General features: G+C 50.9%; 1 long non-coding RNA gene across 1 annotated transcript; it reads right to left on the bottom strand.

Annotated features, from left to right (window-relative positions):
• Nucleotides 1-5,179: 5,179 nt before the first annotated feature.
• Nucleotides 5,180-9,815, bottom strand: LOC135968584 (uncharacterized). Its single transcript, XR_010583483.1, has 3 exons — nt 8,222-9,815; nt 6,655-6,826; nt 5,180-5,387 (listed from the first exon to the last, which is right to left on the bottom strand). It is a non-coding gene; the product is annotated as an uncharacterized lncRNA (long non-coding RNA).
• Nucleotides 9,816-12,831: the final 3,016 nt, after the last annotated feature.

The raw sequence follows: 12,831 nt of genomic DNA, 5'->3' as shown, positions 1-12,831 counted from the left end.
TGTTACAGGACCGTCTTGCTTGTTAATAAAGCACCAGATGAAAAAGGCTACTGGTTAATAAAGGAGACTTTTTACATTAGCACAGAGAGGGTGGCTTGAGATAAATTCAGCGTAACGTAGGTGTGTTTGTAAGCCGTCAAAAGGACCATCTCTCTGCTGGTGACACATGTTTTCCGGTATTGGTTTTGTTCTGTAAAAGGATGACTGGCATTCGGCAGAGTCATTCCAGAATTCACCTGGAAGGCGTCCACATGGTGCCTTGTTTTCTCCTGACATTCTGGGCACCACGAGGGATTATTCCTGTCTTCAGCACTAGCAGGAGACTTTTCCTGAACACCTGCTCCTCTTTGGCGTTGTGGGTGTGAAGGGGTCAGAGTGAGCCTGTCTTCATGGAGTTTTCAGACACCATGGGGATAGTGTGGCACGAGTGTCGGGCTCGGGTGGGAGGGAGACTTTCCCCAGAAAACAGCTGCCGATTCCAGGACGGCGCTCGACCCCTCCTCCCTCTGTTCCTCTGCGTCATGTCTGAATTAAGGCTGTTCTATCGTAGCGGGGGTGTCATGTTAACTGGAAGTGTGCTTTTTTACTGAGCAGTAAGTAAATTAATGGTACATTTGCCAAGGACAGAGGGGTTTGATTTGATGAATCCAGTGGGGGAAAGGAGAAGGGGCTTGGCTGTGTGGAGATGTGTGTGATGGGAGCAGAATGGAGCAGCCATGCAGGCTGTTGGGATGGAGGGGCCACGCCCGCATTTCCATGGATCCGTCGCTGTTTGTGTCACTAGACCTGGACCTCTGTCTCTACTTCTAACACCGGCATAGTGAGGAAGCCCTGATGGGCCTGAGTTGTTACTTCCCATGGCCATCGCTGGGAAATGCCCCGGACGCCTCTCCTGGCTGGTGACGGCCCTGGGCCTGGACACTGGCTTTGTCCTGAGTTGTTTCTTCTTGTGGCCATCGCTGGGAAGTGCCCCGGACACCTCTCCTGGCTGGTGACTGCTCCGGGCCTGGACACTGGGTTCGTCCTGAGCTCTGCGAGGGACTTGGGCTCCACGTGCAGCAGATATCTGTGCATCCCTTTGGATGTGAGATGGTGCTCGGCTTGGAGGCCAGCACAATCTGGGTGTGGTCAGGACCCAGTTCATCCTTTGGAGAGAGAGAGCAGCTGCCCGGGGACCCCTCTGAGGTACATAGTCATGCAGTGCCCTCACAGGATGCCCGGTCCCCCGAGAACTTCTCGCCATTCCCCTGGACCCTCAGGTATCGGAGTCAAGTGTGGTGTGTGTGTCACAGGTGGGGGTACTGAGGACACCACGTGCCTGCTCGTGCGAAGACCTGAAGTGCTGCGTGAGCTCGTTCCCAAGGGGCCGTTGGCATCTGGGGGCCTGTGGGTGTCTTTCCACTGGCAGGAAATAATGGGTGGCCCATGTTACCTTTTGTGTCTTTTTTTTTTTTTTTCTTTGCCGAAAAGCCCTAATGCCAACGTCGCTGTCCTGCTATTGGAACCGCCCACCTCAGGCTCAATGGCCCTCCTCTTTCTGGGCTGCTGCAGTGTTGTGTTGGGGTAACTGTATTAACTTCGTTTGAATTTTCTTCCTGTTCTTTCGGAATAAGTGTTGATAGTTTGTGCTGCTTGTTCACCCCAGAGGCGAGGATGTCCTTTAGGCCTGGAGGAGGACAGCCCCTGCAGGGAGGTGCCGGGCCTCTACCTCTCATGTCATCAGCAGCCCTCTCCACACGTCTCCTCTTCGCTCCTCGTGCCCACGGCTGAGGTCACGGGTCGCTCGCTCTGCTGTTTGAGATCCTCGGAAAAGGTGTTTGCCCTGAAGGGAGATTGGGGGTGTGTGGCTGATTTTAAATAGGAGGAAATGATTGTAACAGAATGAGCAATGCCTAGCACTTAGTCTCAGGCTTGAGAAATTGTGTTTTAGAAGCAAGGTATCCCCAACTCCGGTTTCCTTCAAATTAAATCTTTTAAAGAGTCCACAAATATAAATAGTTAAAGCCTAAAACTATGCAACAGAGGGCCTAGAGCCCAAGCCACTGCCACCTCTGACTCCAAGACACCTCAAAAACTTGGCCCTCCTCCTCAGAGAACCCCCCTTCTGCTCCTCCTTCCACACTGCTCCCTCCACAGTGCTCCCTCCACACTCCTCCCTCCACACTCCTCTTCCGCCCCCTCCCCTTCTTCCTTCCCCTTCCCTTCTTCCTTCCTTCCTCTCCCCTTCCTCCTTCCTTCCTCCCCTTCTTCCTTCCTCCCCTTCTTCCTTCCTTCCTCCCTTTCCTCCTCCCTCCTCTTCCTCCTCTTCCCCCTCTTCCCCCTCCCTGTCCTTGGGCAACCTCCATGGAACTCTGGTTCAAAGTCACTGGTCTGTGGGGCCGCCCATTTGATAGACGAGCACGCTGGGGACCAGACACAAGTGACTGACTCAGACCAGCTCGCATGTCGTCTCCTGCCTCCCGTAACACCGGGTTGTCCCTAATGGAAGAGAATCAATGATGCTGCTTCACTGATCTCCAGGGAAAACAGGTTGATAACAGGTTATAAACATGGGAATGTTTTGGAAAAAGCGTCCACTTGTCAGCTCCATCTCTCCTGCCCGGAAGATGTAGGGGAAACCTGCCTTCAGCCCACCCTCATCCCATAACAGGACAGAGGACAAAGGGGCAGAGACCCAGGTCCTGTCAGTGCCCTCAGGAAACCCCCCATTTCCTCCTCATGGTGGAAGTGGAAACCATCCCACTGGACTAGATGTTCCCGGGAAGCCCCTTCACCCCGAAAGCAAGGAATCTGGTTTGAGCACACACCATTCTCGGTGCCATGACTTTCTGCTGCTGAACCCTGCATACGTGGCCCATTGATCTTGCTAGTCCAGTGTTACTGGGTCCTGGGAGTTTCTGTGGGCTGATGGCAGGTGTTTACCATTGTGTTCAGAGGGGAGAACAGAACTTTATTTGTCGAAATCAGATGATAACCATTGCCATGTGATTCCTTGGGTTGGTTTGGGTGGGGGGTGCTCAATGCTTTTCCTGAGGGCTAAGTTCTAGTTTGAGACCGTCTCTCTTTGTCGCCCAAGCTGGAGTGCAGTGGTGCGATCTTGGCTCACTGCAACCTCCGCCTCCTGGTTTCAAGCAGTTCTCCCTGCCTCAGCCTCCCAAGTAGCTGGGATTATAGGTGTGTGCCACCACGCTTGGCTAATTACAAAAATATTTAATATAGGCTGGGTTTTGCCATATTGATCAGGCTGGTCTCGAACTCCTTGCCTCAAATGATCGGCCCACCTTGCCCTCCTAAAATACTGGGATTACAGGCTTGAGCCACTGTGCCCGGCCTGATGCTGACATCTTTTAAAGCTGCCTTCATGTACCAAAAGCCAGTCTATGTTTGAAAATCAGTCTTGAAGAGCCTAGGAGGAGAGGGATAAGCTTCAACTAGGTGAATAACTATGCATATGTTAAAAATATGGGCCAAAATCTACCCCAAATGTTAACTCTTCTGCTTTGCGTATTATATCCATTTATAGTTATTTCAGCACTAAGATTTTTAAAGACTCTTTTGATAATTATGGAGAAATTACTATTAAAACTCAGCTGCATTTGTAACACTTCAAAGAACTAATTGGATGACATCATTTTTCCCAGAGGCATTTTGGATTGTTACATAATTAATGTTTATCTCTTTGCCAGAAATCTTTTTTTTTCTTTTCCAGAACAGATACCTGAAAAGAAAATTTCCTTTGCATTAAGTGTTATTTCACTGTGTGACAATCAATTTTTGAACGTGAGAACAAGATCATCATGTATTTTTGGGATACTTCTTGCTTAATAGTGATAATGCTAAGTGTTAAAATTATGCAACAATTTGTTTCTTTGAAAATTACTATTTGCCTGCTCACCAGGTGGGAGCTGATGAGAACGTGGATGTAAAAATTAAATTGTATTTAGCTTGTATAAAAGAAGTTTAAAAAAAAAAGCTTTTTTTGTTTGTTTGTTTTGTGCTACTACTGAAGTTGCTTCGTTGTGGAAATGAGGTTATTGCAGGCACCTAGAATTTTATCTCCTTCACTTGTACAATGGGAAGAAATTCTCCAACAAGCACAGGAATCTGACTTTCTGATATTGAGACTCCTAGGCATCAAGCCCCGTGGAAAGGTTGGTGATTACGTGAGCGTTGGCGTTGATGTGGGTACCCTCCAAGCCGGACGCAGGGAGCAGGGAAGGGCAGAACAGGCCCCTCAGGAGCCATGAGAAAATCAAGTGTTGGCAGCAGTGGTGAGGGTTGATGTCAGGGGCCAGGAGGAGGTGGTGAAGGGAGCATGTGCCTCAAGGCAGCCCTGGAACCCGTGGTCCCTGCAGTGAGGTCTGATCTGCAGGGGACGTGGACGGCCACGTGGCAAGGCCCACGGACAGCCTGGACTTGGCTGCCTCAGAACTCTGGTGGACGTTGCAAACGGCCCCACAGGGTTGCAGTGCACATTCCTCGGACAGAGAGAAGACGCTTGTAACTGTTCTCGGCACGAAGCCAGCGCCCTGTGAACAGTGGCCACTGCTGTTGTGACTGAGTGCCGTCCAACTGGAGGCATTTGCTCTGCTCAGTTCACTTAATTGGGCCAGGAATGGGGTTGCCCTGCCTTCAACAAGCTTGACGCATTGAACGAGGACTCAGTAAAGTACTCTGTAAATATGCTCTCCTGGCTAGAGTGAGCAAAGCCCAGGGAGAGAGAGGTTCCTCAGTATTAGACAGGTGTTTGGCGGGGCCAGCTGTGTGGCTGCCAGAGCGAATGTGACCAGGAAGCCTCTGTTCCCCCGGAGGTGGCCAGCGTAACTGTTACACGTGCTGTAGGTAGAAAGTGGGCACTGCTGGAAAACTTGCTCATGTTGCTGTTTCCTGATTGGAAATTCAAGGTTTCTGAGCATCCTACATCGAATTTGTACATTGCTGAGACTGTACACCTTTCAACACTTGTTTTTTCCTGCTTTTCGGATCTATACAACCTGATATTTGGCCGTGGCTTCCAGAACAGGCTGGATGCAGAGTGAAGTCCTCTCCTCACTGTCAATCTTTGCAGATGTCTTTCTTGAGAGTCTCAATTAGGTTTTTACTTAACTAGACTTTTTAAATTGCCATGCACATAACTCTACCAGTTACAATCGTGAGCTAACGTGGGTTTTTGGTTTTACTTTGATGAATGTTTAACATTTGCATGCTGGATGTAGGGGTGGAGGTCATTTATCTGCTTTTCATTTCCTTCTTGGTTATACTTAGTGACTTTCAGGTACGGTGTGGAAAGCCTGGTACAGGGTGAATTGCAGGCTGCAGTGTGGCGCGGTGGACGAGAGGCGTGGGCTGCAGTGTGCACAGTGGATGAGAGTGAAGCTATTTCCATCCTGGAGGGAAACACACAGGAAACAATTTAAAAAACTGATCATCTAGCTTGAATGAGGTCCAACAAATTCAGTTTGCAAAGTTTAACTTCCAAGTTAACTTAGTAACTTTTCCCCTAAGTCATTAATTTAGTAGCTTATGTTTATTGCCTAAAGCATAATAGTCATAAATTCTAAAATGAATGACTAAACATGTAATAATTTAGGCATACAGCACCTGAAGGGAAAACTGCCAGTATGCTAAAATATTGGATACAGATGCTCAAAAAATATAATGTAGCATTCTTACAATGCATGTGCTTTTAGCATGTAACTTGGTGAGTAGTTTTGAGCTATATTTGTAGGAATGTGTATCTTGAATACTTTAGGACACCACTGGAGATGTGTGCTTGAGAGGTATAAATACTGAATGTTCTTCTCCCTTCCTTTAAATGAAAAACATTAGCTCCCTTGATTTTTATTTTTATTTTTTGAAGTAGACTCTCACTCTTGTTGCCCAGGCTGGAGAGCAGTGACGCAGTCTCGGCCCACTGCAACTTCCGCCTCCAGGGTTGAAGTGATTCTCCTGCCTCAGCCTCCCCAGTAGTTGGGATTACAGGTACCCACCACCATGCCCCGCTAATTTTTGTATTTTTATTAGAGATGGGGTTTTGCCATAGTGTCCAGGCTGGTCTCAAACTCCTGACCTCAGGTGATCTGCCCACCTCGACCTCCCAAATTGCTGGGATTACAGGCGTGAGCCACTGCGCCTGGCCAGCTCCCTTCTATAATGATTTATACAGTTGTTTTTGCTTTTTGTTTTTTCGAGACGGTGTCTCACTCTGTCGCCCAAGCTGGAGTGCAGTGATGCAAATCTGGGCTGACTGCAGCCTTCACCTCCTGGGCTCAGGTGATCTTCCCACCTCAGCTTCCTGAGTTGCTGTGACTAGACACACGTCACCATGCCCAGCTTTATTATTATTATTATTGGTATTTTTAGTAGAGACAGGGTTTTGCCATGTTTTCCAGGCTGGTCTCGAGCTCCTGGGCTCAAGCAATCTCCTGGCCTCAACCTCCGAAACTGCTGGGATTACAGGCGTGAGCACCACATTTGGCCCATTTTTTTTTTTCTTCCAGGATTAGGAGTCGACTTTCAGAAAATCCTTCAACCTTGCAAGCTTAATTTTCCATAAAAGTATTCCTCTAGGATAAAAACAAGACACAAAGAAGTACGTGTGGACTGCAGTTAAAAATTTTCAAGAAAACTTTGCTTAGGAAAGTTGACATTTACAAAGAGCAGGAGGCCCGTTCAGTGCCTTCTAGGCACTGGGAATGGCGGTCTGTGGGCGACCCTAACATGTGCGGCGTCCTGAGACGTGATCGTGGTGTTCACGCTTTTACCGAGGGCTTCCCGGGAGTACCAGAGGCTGTTCTTCTGCAGTCGGCCAGCCAGGCAGCAGCTGCTGGAGAAGGAACAAGTAGCAAAAGACAGATGTACACGGTGTTATTGTGGCAGAGAGGTTAAAACCAGGGTCACTTTGTTCTTACAGTTTTAAAAAACTAATAATGAAGTCCTTAAATATGTTTAGGATTTCAAAGTAGTTGTGGGTGTGTCTGTGTCTCTAGCTCCCGTTCGGGTGCTTCCTGCGAAGAGAGCTCAGAGATGCCACCTTTCCTTGATGAGGTGACAGGGCCTGGAGAGGTGTGAACCCCGTGGTGGGGGGATGACTGACCTGGGGTGAGACTGGGTCAGTGTGGGGATCCAACCCCACTCCACATTCCTGTAGGGAACCCACAGTTCTAAGTCTTTATGATAGGGGTAAAAATAACCTGGAAGAGGTGTTATTTTTTAAGAAGTAAGTGCCATGCTCTTTTTTCCTCATACTTTTCCGTGTTTAAGCAGCATTGAAGGATAAGGCACTAGTAGCATGTTGTTTTGGAAACAATGTTGTTGGTTATTTTACGTTGAATATGGTACTAAGGTTGCCTGGTAACAGAAGTTTTCCTTAAACAACATGGAACTCTGTTGAATCTGTTGCCCCATTGGCTGAGCCGTCTGAAATCAGTGCAGTAGCAGCTGAAGAGGCCTCTTCCCCTTGGAGGAAGCCGCTGGATTGGCAGGAGGCACCGCTCTTGATTTGAGGGAGTGAGGCGCCTTTGCAGGGACCCCACGTGGCCCCTGCAGCTCTCTCCTGCCCCCTGCTGGTTGGCCAAGCAGCCTTGCGACAGTGTGCTCAGTGTGAATGTTCACTGGGGCAGGCCGAGGCTTTTGTTCCAGAAACACTGACTTCAGAAACGGCCGGCTGTGTGTGTTGAGCATGGCAAGAAAGACTTACGTGTGTCTTAAACCTCTTGAACAAAGCAAGTTGATGTTTCAAATGCATCTCAAAGGCTAATGACTTTGCTATGGTCAATATTCAGGAGAAAAGAGGGTTTGATGAAACAGAAAGACAGGAGTGGCAAGTGACATGCTTGTGCCCCGTATGACTAAGCGATGTCCTGGCCGTTCCACACCACGGCCTCTGAGCAGCCAGCCTGCAGATACTGGGTCAATTTAGATATCCCTGATCTCTGCAGAGGTTTGATCAGGTAGCCCAAGAGCAGATAAACACAAACGCTGACTGGAAACCCTGGCACACGGAGACACTGGAAACAGCAAGCTGCTATTAACATCATAGTAAGAGACAGTCGCCTGCTCTCAGGGGTGTCAGTTTCTTTTGCTTCTAGACGTTCATCTGCGTTACAATACAGTTTTGCTCAGTTTATCCCCATTACTCCACAGTCTTCGCCGTTAAAGTCTCAGCCAGCACTTAGCTCTGACACTGCAGGAGTTTCACTGTGCGGCTGACCAGGCCTACCTGGCTTGGCTGTAAAGCAGGTGAGATTTTCCGGAAGGCAGTGACGAGAACCCGAGGCAGGAAAGAGCATTGCTGGTCTACATACGGCAGTGCACCTGCAGCAGAGCATGTACGTGCACGTTCAGGCTAAACAGGTGTAGGAGAGAAGAAAACCACCTACAATTAGTCACTTAAAATGCCACACACCCAACCCTTGAGACCCTAGCACATAGAGTAGTAGTGGTCTTGGAGATGGCAGGTGTGCTGAAGTCTGATTTTCTCACTTAGCTTTTCCAGCAGCGTTTTCCTCATCTCTAAGCTGGGGCTAACAACTGCCACGCGTAGATTTGTGCATGGAACCGTGCGTGTAAAGTGGGGTAGCCCCCAGGACCTAGGAAGGACTCGTGGTCAGTGTCGGTGGTCATGCGTGCTGTACGGGTCCCCCAGGAAGATGATTGCTACATATAACTCCCTCCGTTCAATGTCACTGAATGTAAAAGGTGGGACATTGGCTTCTGATGTGTCTGGTTTGCTGCAGGCCACGCTGCACCCCGTGGTTCCTGAGCCCTGAGCTGAAGTACATCCTGCTGCATCGCCTGTGTCGCTTTTGCTGTGTCACTTAGAGCTCCTGCCCTGGGAAACTTCCTCGCGCCTGACGAGCACCACAGTTTGCAGCAAGACCTGTCCAAAGCGTGGACTGCGAGAGCCCCGCTGTGGTCCTGTCCTCTCCATGTTGGGAGCGACTTTGTGGGGTTTGTCGGCCCTTCTCTCAGGTGTCCTGTGTCTCATGGATCAGCCGACGAGCCCCGTCTGGAGGAGCACTCTGCAAAACGCTGCCGGCCACCCAGATCTCCTAGCGCAGAGTGAGGCCACATCTGCAGACTTGACCGCACAGAGTCCCGAGGCATTCGGCAAGAAGGGGAGTGGGATGTGTGTGAGATCCCACTGCGGAAGCCGGCTCTGCTCCGTACTCTGCGTGCGGGGTGCCTGATGTTCAGACCTGCTGTGTCTATCGGGGGCCATGGCGGGGTGGTGGGAGTGGGGGCAGGGAGCAGCGCGGATGGATCCAGGAAAGGACTTAGTTGAATCCCAGCTGCCCACATACCTGTTGCTGGTCTTGGACAAGGTCCCTAGTTTCTCTGGGCTTTCGGTTTGATTGTAAGACTAGGACGCCGCCCCAGTCTGAAGATGTCGGTGTGTGCGGGAATGCCTGGCGCAGTCACCATGGGTTTTCCTTCAGCCTCCTCCGTGCCCCTCCCTGGGTCAATCAGTATCCATGCGTGCCACAAGTAAATTACAGTCCCTCCGAAAAACCAGTTGACCCGAGTTTTATGGTCGAGCATGGTGAGTGTCCTTGCCAGGAAATGCCACTAGATGTCTTGGGCCTGCTCCTCTACCTCCACAGCAATCCCCGGAACAGGCTGGTTCAGGACGTGGGAGGTGGGAGTCGGTGTTGTACCTAGGACAGGCTGAAGTCAAAGGCTCATTTGCTCTGTGAGGGGTGATCAGGATGACACATCAAGTGGAGCCCCATGGCTGACCCTGGAGGTGGACGGTCGGGTCGGATTGGCTGCCCTCCAGCACGTGTTTCGAGTGATGCCTTCCCTGGGTTACGCAGCCCTGACCTGTAGTGCACAACTTCCCAGCTCCAGCCAGTCTGGTCTTGCCGTCTCCTTCCAAGAAGGTAGGTGCGGCGCAGTTGCCTTTAAGCGGCTCCTTCTGGACACCGCAGGGCAGCAGCAAGCAAGCATGGGCGACTTTTTTCTTACGTTGACCACAATACGCGGGGCCAGCTTTGCACGATCCCATTCAGCATCACACGTGTGCATCGGCCACTCACCTGTCCATCTGCCACAGACAGGCTTGGACAGGACCATTGAGTGGCCTTTACGGCAAAGAGCCTAAAGGGCTCACAGGAAACCTGGACCCAGCGCAATGGTAACAGCGCAGCAATACCTGTCATTGATCAAGGGGTATTCTGGGCCCGACATGGTGTTAAGTGATCCAGTTCGGTTAGCACTCTTAGAATTAACCCCCTTTTGCCTATCAGGAAATTGAAGACGGAGGGCATTAACGCCAGGGAGCAGGGAGTAAGGGGACACACAGAGGGGCTGAGGGGCTGGGCATTCTGAGCCCACGGATCTGCCCACAGGCCCCGGCTGCACGGGCACCAGGGCTGCTGCTCTGGAGGGGATGAGGAGCTCTGGGGAAAAGATGGAGCCTGACGTGGGTAAGATTTGGATATTTTCAGAAGAGATTTTCAGCCTGGAATGAGGGTGTAAGTGACTGAATCGGAGTGATGAGCCAGATAGCCCGGCTGTGGGAGCTCCCCTGTGGGGTGAGGGAGGAAGGCCTTGGGGGCGTGTGGCTGAGCAGAGGCGCTGGGTCGCCAGGAGCCGCCGCGGGTTTGGAAAGGGGGAGAAACGCAGCGCCCTGCACTGCAAGGGCACCGAGACGTGGTTGTGGTTCTTCCTGACCGTGACAGGCACAAATGGTGCTGATGGTGGAATGCACGGAGTTTGCCTTCAGAGAACTCCTGCTGTCTTTTAAAACCTGGGCCTCTCATTTAAACTTGGTGGCCTCAGGTGAATGGTCAGAAACAGTTTCTGATGAGGTTGCAGAGACTGTGCATGGCCTCTGATTGTGCACATCCTGTGATTGTGTATAGTCTCTGATTGTGGCCTCTGGCCTCTTTGTGGCCTCTGATTGTGTGGGTCTCTGTGTGTGGTCTCTGATTGTGTGTGGTCTCTGTGTGTGGTCTCTGATTGTGTGTGGTCTCTGATTGTGTGTGGTCTCTGATTGTGCTCAGTCTCGGATTGTGCGCGGCCTCTGATTGTGGGTTGTGTGAGTTTCCCGGGATTAAGTAGATGAGCCTCGTGCTGGGGCAGGTGTGCCTTGTGTTGGGCATGTGGATAAAGAAGTTTAACCCATCCCCTCTTTGAGAATGGCAGGGCAGTAACAAAGGCGGTTGATTTATACATGGCCATCCTCGTGAGGTGAGGACCTGAAAGGTTTACTGCTTTCCCGGAAAGCTGTTCTGGGCGTCACCATCACTGATCATGGACAGCAGCTCAGAAGCCCCCTTAAGGTGCAGGGAGGGACCGGCGCTGGTCCTGTCTGTGCCCAGGCTGCTGGTCACCCTGACGGCCAGGCGATGGCTGCCTGTGCACGAAGCTGGGGTTAGAGTGAATTTGGGCAGTGTCGGCTTTGATTTAGGTCAAGACTGATCAGTCTTCCTAAAATACTAGCCATGAAAGCTTTCATAGATTGTAGTTCTTTGGGAGATTTATATGTGGTTTTTTAAGCACAGGGCCCATGGCCAGTGTTGAATTACATTTTGTTCAGTGTAACTGACAGGACACTGGACCTGAGTCTCAGGCCTGCCACAGGGTTCAGGGAGCTTCAGAGAGGGCGATGTTTGTGCTCAAGTTTTCGCAGATGGGATGGGACATGGGCATGGGGCTGGAATGCTCTAACCTTCAATCTTCAGTCATCGGTATCACCTGTGCACACGCATATCGTTTTCAAAGATGGACAAGCTTTTGGGAAATATCTGAAGACTTTTCCAGTTTTGAAAGAAGCCGGGATGACACTGGAAACGTCAGGTGTCTTGGCTGCTGATCAGGTCCATCACCACGCACATGGTCCCTAACCTGGCCCACCTCTGATCATGCACAGCGGGTGACGAGGTCCATAACCTCACACTTCTGTGCACAGCAGGTGACCAGGTCCCTAACCTCAAAAGCTTCTGATTGGGTGCAGCTGGTGACCAGGTCTGTAACTTCGCATGGCTCTGATTGTGCAGAGCTGGTGACCAGGTCACTAACCACCCACACCTCTATTCATACCCAGCGGGTGACCGGGTCCATCACCTCACACCTCTGATTGTGCATAGCAGGTGACCAGGTCTGGAACCTTGCACACCTCTGATCGTGCACAACGGGCGACTAGGTCCATGACCTCACGCCTCTCTGCACAGTTGGTGACCAGGTCCATAACCTCACACCTCTGATCGTGCACAGCTGGTGGGCGCAGGACCCACTTCAGTGAGGGGCTGACTTCCCAGGTGTGAAGGGGGAATGTTGTGTGGCTCGCTAAGCCCCTCCATGCTTTGGGGGCTCCAGGCTGTGGCCGGCAAGTAGGAGGTTGTCCCAGGAGGCTGCTGTGTGTTGGGGATGGGAGGCAGCTGCAGGGTGGAAGTAGGATGATGTTGTAGGGGGCCACTGTGGGGGGGTGGGACGGGAGGCAACTGCAAGTTGGAAGTAGGATGTTGTCCCAGGAGGCTGCTGTGTGTGGGGGAGGGAGGAGGCAACTGCAGGGTGGTGTGGTGGTCCCCGTGCCACTGATTTCAGGTTAAAATAGAATGTGGACCTCTTTTTACCATAGTTTTTAATTACTCCGCTAGTTTGTGTTGCTGTCTCTTGCTATGAAGTCCACAGTCTGATGTCTCTGTGGTCCCCATGTTTCCCTTCTGCTTGTGTTACCCGATCCTGTGGGTCAGCTGTGAGGAAACCACTCTCCACGCCTCATCTGGAGTGGTCTCGAGCTGGGTGTGCTGGTCTCCTTGTGGGCTAAAGTGTTCTTCTGTTACTGTTTTCTCTGTTTTTTGACCAAATTTAGCAGACTTGTGT

The sequence above is a fragment of the Macaca fascicularis genome, chromosome 19 (genome assembly GCF_037993035.2).
Source record: "Macaca fascicularis isolate 582-1 chromosome 19, T2T-MFA8v1.1".
Taxonomy (NCBI): Eukaryota; Metazoa; Chordata; class Mammalia; order Primates; family Cercopithecidae; genus Macaca; species Macaca fascicularis.
The sequence above is the reverse complement of the archived record's forward strand: the minus strand, read 5'-3'. Positions and strand labels throughout refer to the sequence as shown.